Genomic DNA, 15,551 nt, shown 5'->3' on the forward strand with positions numbered 1-15,551 from the left:
ATTAGAACCCTCCAGACACTGGGAAACATTACGTAGTCACACAGGGAGGTCAAGGCCTTTCTCAATTAGAGGCACACAGACACCTGAATACGTGGACACACAGAGAGTAGGTTCAGTTTTATAATTTTTGGCGAAAGTCAAAAGGAAACACAGAAACACAGAAACTCATTCACTGATTCATATCTTTAAGAGTTGATCTCATTATCAGTTTGCAGAAATTTCTTAATTGATTTGAGCACACAAATAGAAAAAAGATAACCACGAACAGTAAAGCCGAACACACCAAATTCCCTGTGTTTTCTCATTTGTCAGAGAATATATGTCTATCATCCATATGACAGAAATCATCAAAAAGTCACACCTTAAAATCAATTTTCTAATCATTGTTGTCAACAGAATGGAATAAATTATTATAACACACACACACACACTCCACCCTCCCAACAAAATCCAAATTTATCTATCTATCTATCTATCTATCTATCTCATCTACAATGCTAAAATGAATTTCCTAGTAAACACAAAATTGCATAATAACCCATAGGACAGTATAACATTAAGTTTGAAATCCTCTTTTCTACAAGGGGGAAAACAATTGTATCTCTCCTGAACAAAGTTTATTTGTATTTCTATGGACAGTAATCATTTGAACTACAAAAAACTTTCTCCAATGCACAGAGTTGTAAAATAATCTAGTGGAAGATACTCAAAGTTGCCCTTCTATGAGATGCCTCCAAAGCCCCAGCTAGAAAATGCCAACATTACCTTGAAAATGCACCCAGAAATCTTCTGTTTCTCATTTTCAAGTCTTTCACAGTTTTCCCCAACAGAGATCAAAAAGAAGGCAAAACACTGACCCAGGGAAAAAAGATAACAAAGACAGGTGATGAGACTACATTAAAACACCAAGCAAAAGATGGCAGACGATAAAGTTGAATAAGACATGTCACAAAAGAGTGCCAAGCATCCAGGGAATATCGAAAATCCAGTTTTGTTGGAATGTGAGTTTTCAGTAAAGAAAAATAACACTGGAGAGGTTCACTGAAGTCAGATTTCGAAGCAACATTGATATCACTGTTTTAAAGTAGTAAATAATGTTATAGTTGTTGGATAGTATAGAGAGATTCTTTTGGTTCAATGGACAGTGACAAGAAGTTAAGAGCCATTGGAATCAAGGGTACTACATATGGGGGAAAATGGTGCAGTTTGGGGATGAGGCAGTGTTGATGTGGATGCAGAAGAAATGTCAACACAAAATTGATTCCAGAAATAGGACCTGAGAATCTTTAGAATGAAGAGAGTAAGTCATTTTCACTCTTGGTGATTTGCCAGCTCAAGGTCAGAGTTGAGACAGCGGTTTTTCATCTTGGATTATTGCTGTAGCCCGAAGTAAATATACAAGCAGCTTTCATTTAGTAAGTCAGATCTGGGTATCAATGGATGCACCGGATAACTTGTGTCTCATTTAAATGCCTACGTGAGAATCTGCCATCAGATAACTTCCTAGGGGCTTCACTATATAGCTCAGAGTAGGTTAGACACAATAGGCATAGTTACACAACAAAATTTTTTAAAATACAGAATATATGTATCCAAATTTTAAAAGTAGCACAATACAAATCAATAGGTTCCAGAATCAAATCAGTACAGTCTTGTTTCATAAAAGAAAAATATGACAATCTGTCATGAATAGATAGCAAGATTATGAATTCAGTAACATTCTTTTTTTAAAAACCTTTGTTTTAGAGATTTGGGCATTTTTTTCTTCATAGAAGCTTGGGATGGATACTGCACACTTCACAATTTATGGTGGTTACTTCTCCAATAATAACTTGATAGTATAATACACTCCCATCTATTTCTTTAATTTGTCATAAATATGTAAGCTTATATATCAATCTTTAAAAAAATAATAGGCAACTATCACCACTGTATGGCTTTTTTTCAGCAGGTGGAGAATTATGTTCTGACACAAATGACATTTTTCTGCCTCCCCCAGAATATTTTTAACTGAGAACTCATTGGGGGAGATTGTAGTAATAAAAACACAACCTAGCGATGAATTTATTATAGTAGATTTTTTATTATAAAGATGTTAAGTCAGGAGAAATGGTTTATGATACTGCTGATTCTTAAAATATGAACAGTTTTCCCCTCCCTGATTTTAGCAAAGTCTGATAAAAAAAAAAAAAAGACAAGGAGAGAATGCTGCAAATGTAGAGTTATAGCAATTCTTTATTTCTTAGCTCTTCAATCAGGAATTTAGGATGTGACTTTGAAATGCAGAGCACATTTTATTAAAATAATTTTTATCACTGAAATCTCCCATCCCATTGATTCTCTCTCCTACTCTTTGTGATAAGAAAATGAATTTCCATTTTGGCGACTGGCAGAGAGATGTGTTAATCGGTTTGTTCTGTCTTAGTAGATAAACTGACTCTACATTAGAAAAGAAAATCTGTGGGATTATTTAACTAGCAATCCAGATCATGGAGGACAAATAAATAGTATGACTTCCACCACTCACCCAACCCACTGCATAACAGACATTACTAATCTAGCAATGCACCTTTTTTCTCTGAGGCTGGCAATGACCTCAGAGTTCTCCTGAAATGACTCTGAGTTAGCACATAACAGAAAAGCTATTTGCCAGCCTGATTTAATGGTTTAGCAGGAATCAAATAATTTTACTATGAACATTTTATTTCAAATACTCTTAGTTGCCACTATAACATAGTTTGTAATTTCACTGATGTTGCTAAACCACTGGGAAAACCAAATGGTATATAACTATAATAAGAAATAAAAGTGAATATATAATGACTATGATAACAGGATTCAATTACATATGTTCCTTGTTATTGATACTTCCTATAACTCACTGAAGACATGGATAATTTCTTTTCCAAATATTTCTAATGGAGATATTAATAGACTGACACAGTTGTACAGTTTCTAGTTTTTGCGTAATTACTTCAAAATGCAGACTCCCTAGGTCTACAAGATGGATTTCCAATGAAAACTAAGTAAGAGCAAGAAATCAGAACACAGTATGCATACATAAATATATTATTTGTGTTAGTTGTTTATGTTCATAAACATATAAATTTACCACAGTCCAGGCCAATTTTCTGGATTCTTAGACTTCTACAAAGATTCTAACCATGAAAATAGTCAAAAGATAAACTAGACTAAAGATAAAGGCTTGCTAGACCCGAGCTGGCATTCCTGACACTGAAAATATGACTTGTGATTCTTGCAGCATAGTGCAGCGGTAAGAGCAATTCCAAGTTTGACTTATGTTTACTTCACAGGGCTTTTATTCGGATGAAAGAATATATAAAGTGGCAGGAAGATTCTAGTTACTCAATAAACGTGTGCTTTGCCTCCCTCTTCCTGTGGAAAGCTAGACCATAAGCTCTTGGAAAGGACGAAGCATATCTTTATTTATATTTAAATCCTCATAACTTAGGACAGTGCTAGTCTTGATACAGGTCTTTGGGAAGAAATGAACTGTTGATTAGTTTAACAAGTGGAGGATAAGGAAGGATGCCCTGATTGGATGCAATATCTTTGTGTTTGCCTGACGCTGATGGTAGAGTAGGGTTGGGGTTTTAAACTGCTTTGAAAAGCCCATCACCACCTCTTTTGTATACAAGGCACCTACAAGTCTGGGTCCATTGCACATATCTTTATCATTTTCCAACAAACTTACCATATTCCTTGAATATGAATTCTAATAGCACATGATCCATTTGCAAAATTAAGGCTCTCCTGACCCATAACACTATCCTGAAAATCTAAAATAATTATTATTCTAATTTAAATTTTATTTTCTTTAAAGATTATGATATCATTGCTTTGGAATCAAAATTAATATACTTTAAATCATAGGAAATGGATGACTTTAGATTCTCTTGCAAGGCAATAGTCAAAAGATGAATATTTATTCTGCCATTTGTGAACAGTTAAAATACTGAATTCATTTATGGAGACACAAAAGTTTTCTCCAAAATGTTTTGGAAAATATTCAGTAGGTTCAAAATTACCTTAGTCTTGGTAGAATTTGGGCGTACATGAAGCAGATGGTGAGTGTTAACAGAGGTCAAGCTAAACCCATTCAACTGATCATTTTATGTGTTCTTAGGTTTATTAATTTCTCAAGTCCTGACTGAGTGCCAGTTATAGGTAAGACTTTTTTTAGAGGCTAGAATAATCGTATTTAACAAACAAAACCAAAAGCTCTGGGTTTTCTGAGCCACAGGTCCTTTAATTAAAGCGTACCAAGGTCCCCATTGTAAGTATAGCCAGCCCCCTGCTTTGATTGCCAATTGTTGATGCAAAAGACATAAATCATAATGTGACATATATTTACATTAAAATATATTATACAAATTAATTGGATCGAGGTGGTATTCCTTAAAGAAATAAAAGTAAAACCTAACTTTTTCAGTTTTCATGAGATTAAAAAAATTAAGGCATGGTCTCTGTACATGTTTGTTCTTCCTGAGGCCTTCTACTATAGCATTTTTACTTCTTATTCAATTATTACTATTTTTTAATTAAGCTCTAAAGAACCTCAGCTCAAAAGGCACTAGACTGGAGGTTCCTGAGGGTAGAGACTGCCTGTTTTTTTCACAATTTTACAACACATTGCTAGCGCAATATGTGATATACATATCGATAAATGAGGTGTTGGATCAATAGCCGAATGGATAGTTTATTAGAGAAATCCAAGCAGTGAGAAATTATGGAGTTTAAGGGACAGACTGAGGAAGACTGCCATAACATTCTCAGGACCTGAGGCCAGTGGACACATGTTAGTCACAGGCAGGGTTGCCCATAAACTTGGACAAGCAGAGCCCCTCCTTGTTCTCTCTCCCACATTGCAGGCAGGGCCCCCAAGGCTTTGGAGTGTCTTTTACAAAATTTTCTGAGTTTCCCTCTAGACCTTGGGATGATCAGGGCTGGCATATCCCTCTGGCAGGGTGCCTCAAGCTTGGACCTGGACACACATCAGCTCCGCCCCCCTTTCTCCTGTTTGGGGTGCTCTCCAAACTCATACCCATCCTCTCTTGCTTGTCCACGTGTGCACGTATGCACACAGGCACACACACACACACACACACACACACACACACACAAACACACACAAAAACAGACATAGATTGACCAGAAGCTTCAAGTTGCTCATGTACTTGCACCTGTAGGACCATTCAGGGACCATGACTGGGCTGGTTATGGTTTACTGGAGATTTGTTCCCATTTGTTCCCTTCTGGGAGAGCCAAGAGCCTCAGTCTGTGCCTGCAGCTAGTGACTGACTACAACTCAAGGGCCTGACAACAGCCATCCTGGCAGAGGCCGTGTTGGGGCATGCTGATGGCAAAGGCACTTCTGGCTGAGGTGGCCTGGAACTGACATGCAGGAGCTGACAAACCCATCTGCAACTCACACAGAGACTGGCAGTGAGGGCCCCTCTTGTGCTGGCCCGAGGAGACATGCTGAAGGCAGCAGTGGCGGCTGTCCTGGATCTTCCATGATTCGCAGTCTCCATCCACTGTCTACCTCACCGTGTTCTACCCACCCTCCTTCTTTCAACTTTCTGGAGTCTGAAAGTTGCGTCTCCTTTCTGGGATCATCAGGGGTCCCAACCTAGAAGAAGAAAGGGTAGCTAGGAAAAGTCAGGCTGTGAAGTGGACAAGCAGAGGCAGGAAGGGGAGAGGGATGGTAGCCAAACTCATGTTGCAGACCTTGCCTAAGAGAGGTTGCCTTACTCGCCACAGCTCTAGCTAAATGTTGGCTCCACTCTGCCACAACTTTGGAATGTTCAGAAAAAGCACCAAATTTAAATTTCTTTTGTGCTATCTCCCAGTATTAAGTATTGACGCTATTTCCAATTGTTTAAAGGCCAACAAAACACGTGTGTGTGCCCACTCAGTCCCCAGGACTGCCATTTTGTGTTTTAGCACCCCAGATATTCAAAGGACTGATTTAATTCCTCTGTATCTCCTGAAAGCAGGTTCCCTAAGTACCTTCTAGAGCCCTGGGTGCTCCCGCTCCCCCAGAAGCTGGAGGGAGGGATGGAAAGAAACTATCTTTAGTGACTCAGAGTGATTTATATTCCTTGTGTGATCAAACTCTCGTGCACATCTCCCTAGAGCAGAAAACCACAAGAAGATGAACACAATTTTAATCTCGGGTAGGGAAATGTGCCGTATGATTTTCCTACCTAGCTCTACTTATCTCACCAGTGTCTTGAGGGTCTCTGATAGGCTTGACTTCCAGCTGCTGAAAGCGTGGGACCTGGCTTTGTTAAGCGTCGCCGTGCGAGTGATGCCGTCATTCATTGCCTGTAGGACTCACGTTTGTATAAAGGGGTAGATGAAGGGTTTGTAGGAAAGTATTTTAAAGGTTGTTTAAAACTTGATACACATAAGCTATCCCTTTCTTCAAAATTTTTAAATTTCAAAGAAGTCTCTCAAACTTCACGCAGAGACCGCAGTCTTGCCAGGCACGGCTTTGATTTGTAAGAGCTGAAAGTGTTCTGAAAGAGAAAGCGGTGCTTTTGAGTTCTGAGTCTACGTTATGAAAGACGCAAGCTCTGTTGTACAGGCCACAAGCAATAAATCAGAAAGAATGCAAGATACATGAAGCAAGTGCCATTTTCTCATTGCAGTCTAAGTGAAAACGCTAGGTGAGGGGGAAGAGAGAAAGCTAACCCTCATTGACATTCCATGAAAAGGAAGATCTAAGATTGTAAAATGATAATGACCTTGCAACGTGTTTGCAACTATTTGGCTTTTGGAGGAAGCTAATGGATGTTGGCGTTTCCCTGTGTCCTCTCTGTCGGCTGGACTCCGATAGGATTAGGACCCCCAGGGGGTGGAGATGTGTATTCTGACTCTCCTATCTGGAGACACTGTCATCTGTAATCTCTGTGACATTCCTTATACCGCAATGGGATGGGAGCAGTGAAACCTACACACAGAGAATGCAGGGGTGGAGTGAGGGAACCACAGAGAGGTGCAGGAGGGCAACCCCACATTCCTTGTGCAATCAACGAGGGGGCAGAGATTAGTTGAGAGAAAGAAAGCGATCACTACTGGTAGTTCGCGCACACACTGGTGGATGGGCAGGATTCTAGGACAGCATAGTGGACCACACAGTGCGGACCATGTGGTCAAAGACCGGAGAAAGGTCTATTTCTAATTCAGAGAATGCCACCTTAGAAGATGACAGTGACCAACAACTAGATGATATGTTTTTTACCAATGTCTGAATGTCTTACCATCTCCACGTGGAAGAAAAAAAAAAAAGAACCCTCTCTGGGGAGGGAAATATGTCTGAGAAAGTTCTTCTGCGACTAAATTTACCTTAAATTGGCAAGATTAAATTTTCTGCTGCTAACTAGAAGAGAGACTTAAAATAGAAATTAAGTTCCATTAAAGGAAAATAAAGGAAGTTCCATTCCTTACACTTGAGTTTGTGGCCTGTGAAAATTCTTAACCATTACACAAATATAAAATTTTCCGTGTGAGCGCCTACCAGTTGCAATGAACAGTAACTTTGCATGATGGTTAACTAATCCTTTAAGCCAACGTGAACAGAAACATGCTTTACCCTACCCCGACCCCCCAAAGAAAGAAAGGAAGAAAGAACTTTGGAAATCTTATAGCCAGAGTCCAAAGACTTCTCATAATGAATATTTCAATTCAATACTGTGATGCCCCATATTTCTGTTGAATGGGGAAGTATGTGTGATTCATTAAGCTCTCATTCATTATGAAAATAGACTAGCAAATTATATTCTTTGTAAGTGAAATCATTATGGAAGTAATTTACAAAATACATTAAATCTTCTCATGATCTTTTTAAAGGAGAAGCCAAATAGTTTTAAACACATGGCAAGGTCATTATCGTTTTACAATCTTAGATCTTCCTTTTCATTAGTTATTCTGTTGAAATATCTCTTGCACAAATATCTAAATTTGGGCACACTGTGCACAGCGTAACTTTTCATGTGTACCCAGGAGAATCATGGCTCAATTCTATTTTCATGAAGTTTAAAATAAAGTTGGAAGTCAAGCTTCTTGAATACCATGTTCAAATGTTTTTTTCGTTTTCCCTCGAATGTGTGTTAAGACAGTCTTGCCCCTTCGAGACCATAACGTGATCCTTCATCTCTTCAGTTTTTGTACTAAATCATCATTTAAAACTTGTAAAAGCAACACAGAAGCCAGGCAGCATGTTACAAGTTTCGAATACGGATGTTTGATTCTCTCTAGGGTTTTAAAAATCAGTTATCTGCTGAAATTAAGGTAGAAGTCAGGGCCGATGTAATATCTTTCTATGCTATGCACACTCACAATGCTGTTCATTACCACGAACATGCCGGAACGTACATGTTTGTTTCCCAGGAAAAATAGAGCCCTATTCATTATTCATAGAGGTCCTCCCGTACAGTAAAGACATTCATTCTTTAATTGCTCTATGAGTAGGGTGTTGTGAAGCCCGAAGATGTTATTTTTGGAAGATAGTTTACCAATTAAAAGCAAACAGCAGCGGATTGCTCAGTAACTTCCTCCACACTGATTGGCTGTAATTGCAGATGAACATCAGGAGAACACTGACGGCGCATTGCTGTGTGCTTCTCCGCTTGCTTCAGACCCCTCCCTGGAAACGGATCCTTAATGGATGGAACTTCCATCTCCCAAACTCAGAATTTTTCTTTTCTCCAAGTAACTTAAAAAACACACCAGGTTTACTCCATCACAAAGATTTAATTATTTCCCCCTGAAATGTAATAAAACGTACCAAGTTAATATAGAGACGAGTGTTAGAAATGATTGCTTGGGAGTGAATTCAGGCTATGAAGACAAATAAGACCATATTCTTTTTTTTTTTTAATGGTGATGTTTTATATGAAATTAAATATATTCTGGCCTGTTCATGGCTGATAAAAAATGGGGGATGTTGGCCATAAATGTTTTATATAAATTTAATGGAATTAAGTTTGTTTAGACTTTGACTTAACCAATAAAGGACATAGATCATGATCAGTGCTATTTTCTTAAACGTAGATCTAAAAATGATTGCTAGTTTGTTTTTGTTATACAGGCTGTAAGCCTAATGATTTATTACTCTTTTCCTTAATGTTTACTGATCTTTTAAAATGCGATGCAGTTTTGGCGTAGTGTAGTGATAGACTGGTTAGAAAACTTTGCTCTATGTGGGAGATGAGATTACCTTTGTGAACATTTTAAGGAACCTAAACTAAAAAGAACACTTAATCACAAAATTCCCACTGAAAATATTAGCACTGACAGAGGAAGTGTCAGAGGATTTGTCTGGCCACACTGAGAAACTGTTTTCTTGATTTAGTAGGGAGTACGTTTTATTGCTAAATTCTTCTACTTATTATTCAGAGCGACAACAAAATCGAAGAAGCAAATTTTCTTTGTGCTTCTGATGTCCACGTATCTTCATTCCAACCATGAAGGTGAATTGGTGGGGTTTGACAAGCTATATAAATAAGAATTATTATTGGAAACATTATCCTTGTAACTTGCATAAGAGATAGTATTTGCTATAAAAGAAGTTTTTTTTTTTTAAAGGAATTGACCTGACTTCTTCAAATGAAATCACTAAGTAAAATGATCATATTCTTTGTCAAAGGAGATAAAATAAAATATGTCAGTGAGGTTACTGGTATGCTACTGGGTTGACACTATTTACCTGGTTCCATTAAGACTGAATCTTACTTTGTAGAGTGATGTATTAATACAACCTGGGTATACACTCCTACTCTCCAATAGTTTTTGTATAGTTTCTAGCTGGAATCTGTGTGTCTGTCACCACTAAAGAGAGAAAAGCTAACTCTTCTTCTTGGCCTCAAGAACATTGCCTCCAAGCCTCTCCATCAGCTTTGCACAGAAAAAAATAACACTGCTTAAGGTGTAACACTTAACAAAGAAGCATTATTGACTTGTATGTATAGTAGATGTAGTAGAATCCACTAAAAATTTTCACTTCCTTTTTTTCTTTCTAGTATCTTTGCTAACTTACAATAAAATTGAATGAATCTAATCTTTCTAATTAGAAGCTACTAGAAACCTTCCCAAATTAAAAGCTATGAATACGCTGATAATTGAATTTTAGAATATTTAGATTGCCTTCCATTATTAAAAGTAACTTCATATCAAAGTATGTTCATCAGTAGCAAGGTTTAATCACATTAATGTCTTTTAAAATTTCTTTGGATTTCTTCTGCTTCTAATCAAGCAAATCATTTCTGTAATTTATTTATCTAAGTAACTTTTTGTTCGTTTTCATCTTCTTAAGTAGAGATATTAGGTTGAAAAAAAAAAAGCTTAATCAGAAAATTGTCTTCCTGTTCCTTCAGAGTAGGGGCCTTCTAAGCTGAAGTTAAACGGGCAGACACCTCTATGTAGTAAATAGTTAATAACGGCAATATTTTATGGGTTCAACATCAGTTTTTTCCAAAAACCAAGTCTGATATACTGCTTACTTAATGTTGAAATAATTATAGTTAATTAACCCAGAGCTTTTAAAATCTGAGAAATCATTTTGATAAGGAGAGGGAAGGTGTTCCATTGATGGAAGTTAGCAATATGTGGAGAGCTATACCCTGCTGAATAAGCCTGTATTGTCATCCACTTGCCTTAAGGAATGTCATTGTTTATGGTGCCAGATGATCTGAAAACTATGCACAGTTCCATTCATCTTTCACAAAAGCAGAGCTGACTGCCAAGATGTGTGGTTCCAAAAATCTAGGTATGTCAAATTACTGCTTAGCTACAGAATCATCTCTCGTAACATTAATATCTGAATTTATAACAAGAAAGACAAGGTTAAATGATCTTCTTTTATGAACTACAAAAATGCAAGTTTATTAATCTGCAATAGGATTTTCATCGGTGCCACTCTTTCACATTTACAGTCTGACTTGGAAACACTTCAAAAACACGTGAGCTTTAAATGATGACATTGTTGAAGGCATCTATTAATATTGTGAGCTGTAAAGTCAAAAGGAAACTCTCTTCCTTATGTATAATGAGCTTTTCAAACGATGGTATAAAATGATGCTTACCCAGTATTTCATTTGTCAAGATTATTCCAAGTCAAGAGGGTGATCCTAACACCAAAGTTTTTAAGTCAATATTTTGTTATTTGATATTTAAATGTACTTCATACCCTAAGATTAATTTTTAGGCATGAAACTCACCATCCGTGGAGAGTAGATTTCTGGATTGTTAATAGATATGAAACATTGAAAATAGCATTTAAAATCATTGTTATACCTTAATATATTTTCTGTTTATACTTCTTGATGACTGTTAATATTTCAAGTAAAGGGGGGTGGGGCTTCAGAATACATGAAGTATTTCATTGGCTATGTTTCTATATATATATATGCATGTATTTATAAAACTAAATATAATTAAATAATTAGAGCTCTTTCAATTCTCTTGGCTAAACCCTGACATAACTATGAGGCAAAAATCTGATTAAGGAGATCACACGTTCCCTCCTCTGAAGCTAAACATTCTGGCTTCAGAGTCTTGGGAGAATATTCTAAGACAGGAAGAATCTGTTGTCCCTCGGTGTTTGGTTTTCCCCAAGAGATCATTAGCAACCCAGCTGGTTCTCAGCTGCCCTAAAGATATAATTTTAATGGGTTTACATTAGTACTGGGTATACTCTGAAGGCTTAATAAATGTTAAATGGACTATTAGGATTTGGTTAGGGATGAATTTTGATGAGAAAAATGAAACAATATTTTCACCATTTCTAGTCATTGTGCATTCAAGTTTACCTTTTCTTTTCTCTGTAACTCAGCAACCTTCCCATTATCCAGGCACCTGGCAGAGCTACTGTTGTTAAATTTCTGACAGCTTTTTCATTACAGTAGGCCCTTGTTTTTCAAGAGGCAGGTTAACTAAGCGATTTTGATTTGTGCCAAGCTGAGATGCAGAATAGACACTTGAAGTCCATTCTCTTGTTTTCGTAAGATTTCATTTGAACTAATTTGTCCTACTTGATCTAAACACACAAAGAATTAAAAAAAAAAAAAACTAAACTAAAATTCATCCAGCTTCACATTCATGAATTGGTATAACTGAGCAAAAGAATAGTAAATTGTATAATTGCCTTTTTTTCCCAAAGAATTAAAAAATAATATCAACAATAAAACATTTCATACAACAAAGTCATTATCTTACTGAAATAACTGTTAACGCCCATTTGTTTTACATACAGGAAATAACAGTAAGACCCCTCTGCTTTGTAAATCATGACACAGATGTGATCATCATTTGCACTTGTTGAAAGTGTGACATACTACTTTTAAAGCAGAATCTTTCGCATCATAAAAAGAACTCACATTCACATTCTATAGAAAACTCACAGAACGCAGATAAGAAAGAGAAATATTCAAAATCAACCCACCAAATAATATCATGTTGAGTTTTAACCTCTTTCTATGTTAGTTTCGGCTTCTTGCCTGCAGTCTTAGGAGCTTCTTTTGGCAAGGATTCCCTGCTTACCCTTCCCCCTCCACACAGAGTTTCCACACAGTAATCACTTATACCTGGTGTTTCCACATTCTCTCCACCCGCTTCATATACAATTCCATGGCATCCACCCCATTGCTTTACTAAAATGTTAAAGTTGCCAGTAAGCATCTTTATCATCATCCAAGTTTCTCCGTCTTCCTTGGCTTTGGTGTCCCCTGTGATTTGCTTCATGTTTGAAAGTCTTCTAACCTTGGAGTCCATGATGCCACCTCATTTTTGTTCTCTGTTTACATTTTCCACTAATCTCTGTCTCTTGCCTTCACTTCTCTTGCTCTTCCTTTAGTTTGCCACATACATTAATTTTGCTTTCATTTGCAAATAGCAGAATAACTGACTGACAGTGGCATAAACTACAAGGATATTTATGAATTATTTAACAAGGAGTCAAGAGGTTGGCAGTCCCAGGGCTGATGTGGTGACTCAGATAGAAAATCGAGGATCTAGATTCTTTCCATCCTTTGTTTGTCATTCTCTGTCTTTTGGAAATGTCTCCCAGTCAGCAGATGGCCAGCTAGCTCCAAGAAGACAGGAAGCTGAGGCATAAAGATCTTCCTGTTCCTATAGTTCTTGTCTTTAATTAGGGAAAATGCTCTTCTCAGAAATCTTTTCCTTACATCTAACTGGCCAAAAAAAAAAAAGGATCTTATGCCCACCCCCGTACTATTTAATAGAAAAGGAAAGAAGATGGCTGTGGTCTGACTGATTCATCTCTTGGTGCGGGCACAGTTCTGCCCCCAAACACAATCGGGCTTAAGGTAGCAAGAAAGAGCCTATGGCCATGGGGTGGGTGGGCAACTGAGCAGGGCAGCTCTGCTCACCATCAGCTACGGCTGCTCCTTTAGACTAATTCTTTTTCTCTCCATATCGCACAGTCTCTGAGGTTCCATTCATCTTATGCCCAGAAGGGGTTGCTGTGAAAAAACAGCTGGGATGTAAAAGTGCTATATAAACAAGACTCTTATTGTCCTAGTAAATATACCATATTTTCCCATGGAGACTCACACTTTTAAACTAACTTTTTAATACATTTTTTTGAAGGTATTGAATCAAAGCCCAAATCATGCTAATCCTTTCTGCAGAATTAATCTTCACTGTATTTTTATTTAGTATTCTCCTATTCTGATCTCAATCACCTGAAATCTTGATGATTGTGGCCAAGTTCTATTTCTTTCTTCTATTTACCTTTCTCTTGCTTCTATGTGTGTCTTCCTTTGGTCTGATGTTCTTTGTGTTCGAACTCCGCCCCCCCCCCCCCCATTATGTACAATATAAACATTACTGCCAGGGTTCAAGTCCTTCAGCTAACCATTTTTTTCCCTGTCTAAATCAAATGCCAACTTCTTAATATGAGTTCTTTCTAGCCGGGCCTCTTCTATAAACTTCCATGACCTTCGATGCTCATTCCAATACCTCATCTAGGCTCTGCAGTTGCCCTTCGCTGGAAAGTTTGACTTTATTTCTTACACCACTTCACACGGTGCAACACTACCCAACAAGTGGACCAAGCAGGGTTGGAGAACACCGCTAAAGCAAGTTATTTAACTTCGGGCTGACTGGAGTTTACAAACCTATCTTAAATTGTTTCACCCTCCTGATGGGGTTAAACTCATCTATTTATGCCTGCTTAAGTTATAATTCTTTCCATACTAGCCTTGTTACACGTGTAGCAGCTATGTACAGTAACCTAGTGCTTGCAGTTGCATTGAATGTTCATGAAATACTTAATGATTGATTGGTTTTCAAATAATTTTAACCACATATCTGTGTTTTTACCCATTCTTCCTTCACTTCAAACATGCTTTCTTTATCTGCTATCTACTGCTAGAGTAAGGGTAAATTACAGTGAGTCCCAGTGTGAGATGCGAGGATATGTGTGTATTTACTCCTTTCTGCTGGAGTGTGAATTCCCCATCATTTGGCTGTGACAGAAACAGAAGGCTGAAGGAGGTCATGTCAAATATCATAGAAATCATGACTTGGCTACAGGACCTCCTAATCCTACCCATCTTATCCTTTGTCCACAAAGACACCAGAGTATATTTTGTTCTCATCTTGATTTCAGACTTTGAGGGAATTAAGTTCAGTGACTTAAGGTCTCCCAGTTGGTATATTCTGAGGGCAAACAATGTGCTGGAATTGTAAGAGAAAAAAAAAATATGTGACTATTGTTTTCAGAAAGAAAAGCCTAGCTATGGAGTTTCGAAAAAGTCAACTTGTAAATAAGATTTAGATGATGTTGGATCTTAAGCTTGGAAGTCTTTTTGGTGGAGTAAGAGAGGAGGGAATAATTAAAGAGAGGAAGATGTACCAGATGTGTTGAGATGGTGATGAAGATGAAGATGATTATGACTGTGATGGTGATGACAAACAGAATGATTTAGATTTCATGAGTCATTCTGGTCATTAACAGCCATTATCAGAAAAGCAGCTTGTAGCTTCATAGGTGATGAGCTCCATGAAACTGGGCATGACCCTGCGGTAATTTCTGAATAATGTGCTGACCTAAATATATATGGCCACACAGGTAAGTAAAAGTAAGTAAGCACTATCTTTTTTTTTTTCTTTTTGTCTTGGATTTAACTGCCTTAATAGTTGAAAGAACTTTGGGTTTAAACACACACTTCCTAGCAGGGTTCATTAACATAAGTAAGTCCATTAAGAATTTCCAGTTTTATCCCATTTCATAGAACTTGAGTGTAAGACGGGAAAAAGAAAGGAAGAAAGTGAATTGATTCCCCCTTGAGAATTCTGTTAACTTGGAAGAAAATAGTTAAGCCCAGTATGTGAGAGCATTTCGGGAGAGGGAAGGCAGACATCACTTCCCTCCTCAGCATCTTCCTTCTGAGACCCCACTGCCCGCTGCTCTCTCATTTTCTCGTTGCCTCCTTGTTCTGGTTCTTCTCCTTAGCTTTCCTGTTCCTCCACACGCTAGAAACGTAAGCTAATGATTTCTG

Source organism: Camelus bactrianus, chromosome 14 (genome assembly GCF_048773025.1).
Source record: "Camelus bactrianus isolate YW-2024 breed Bactrian camel chromosome 14, ASM4877302v1, whole genome shotgun sequence".
Taxonomy (NCBI): Eukaryota; Metazoa; Chordata; class Mammalia; order Artiodactyla; family Camelidae; genus Camelus; species Camelus bactrianus.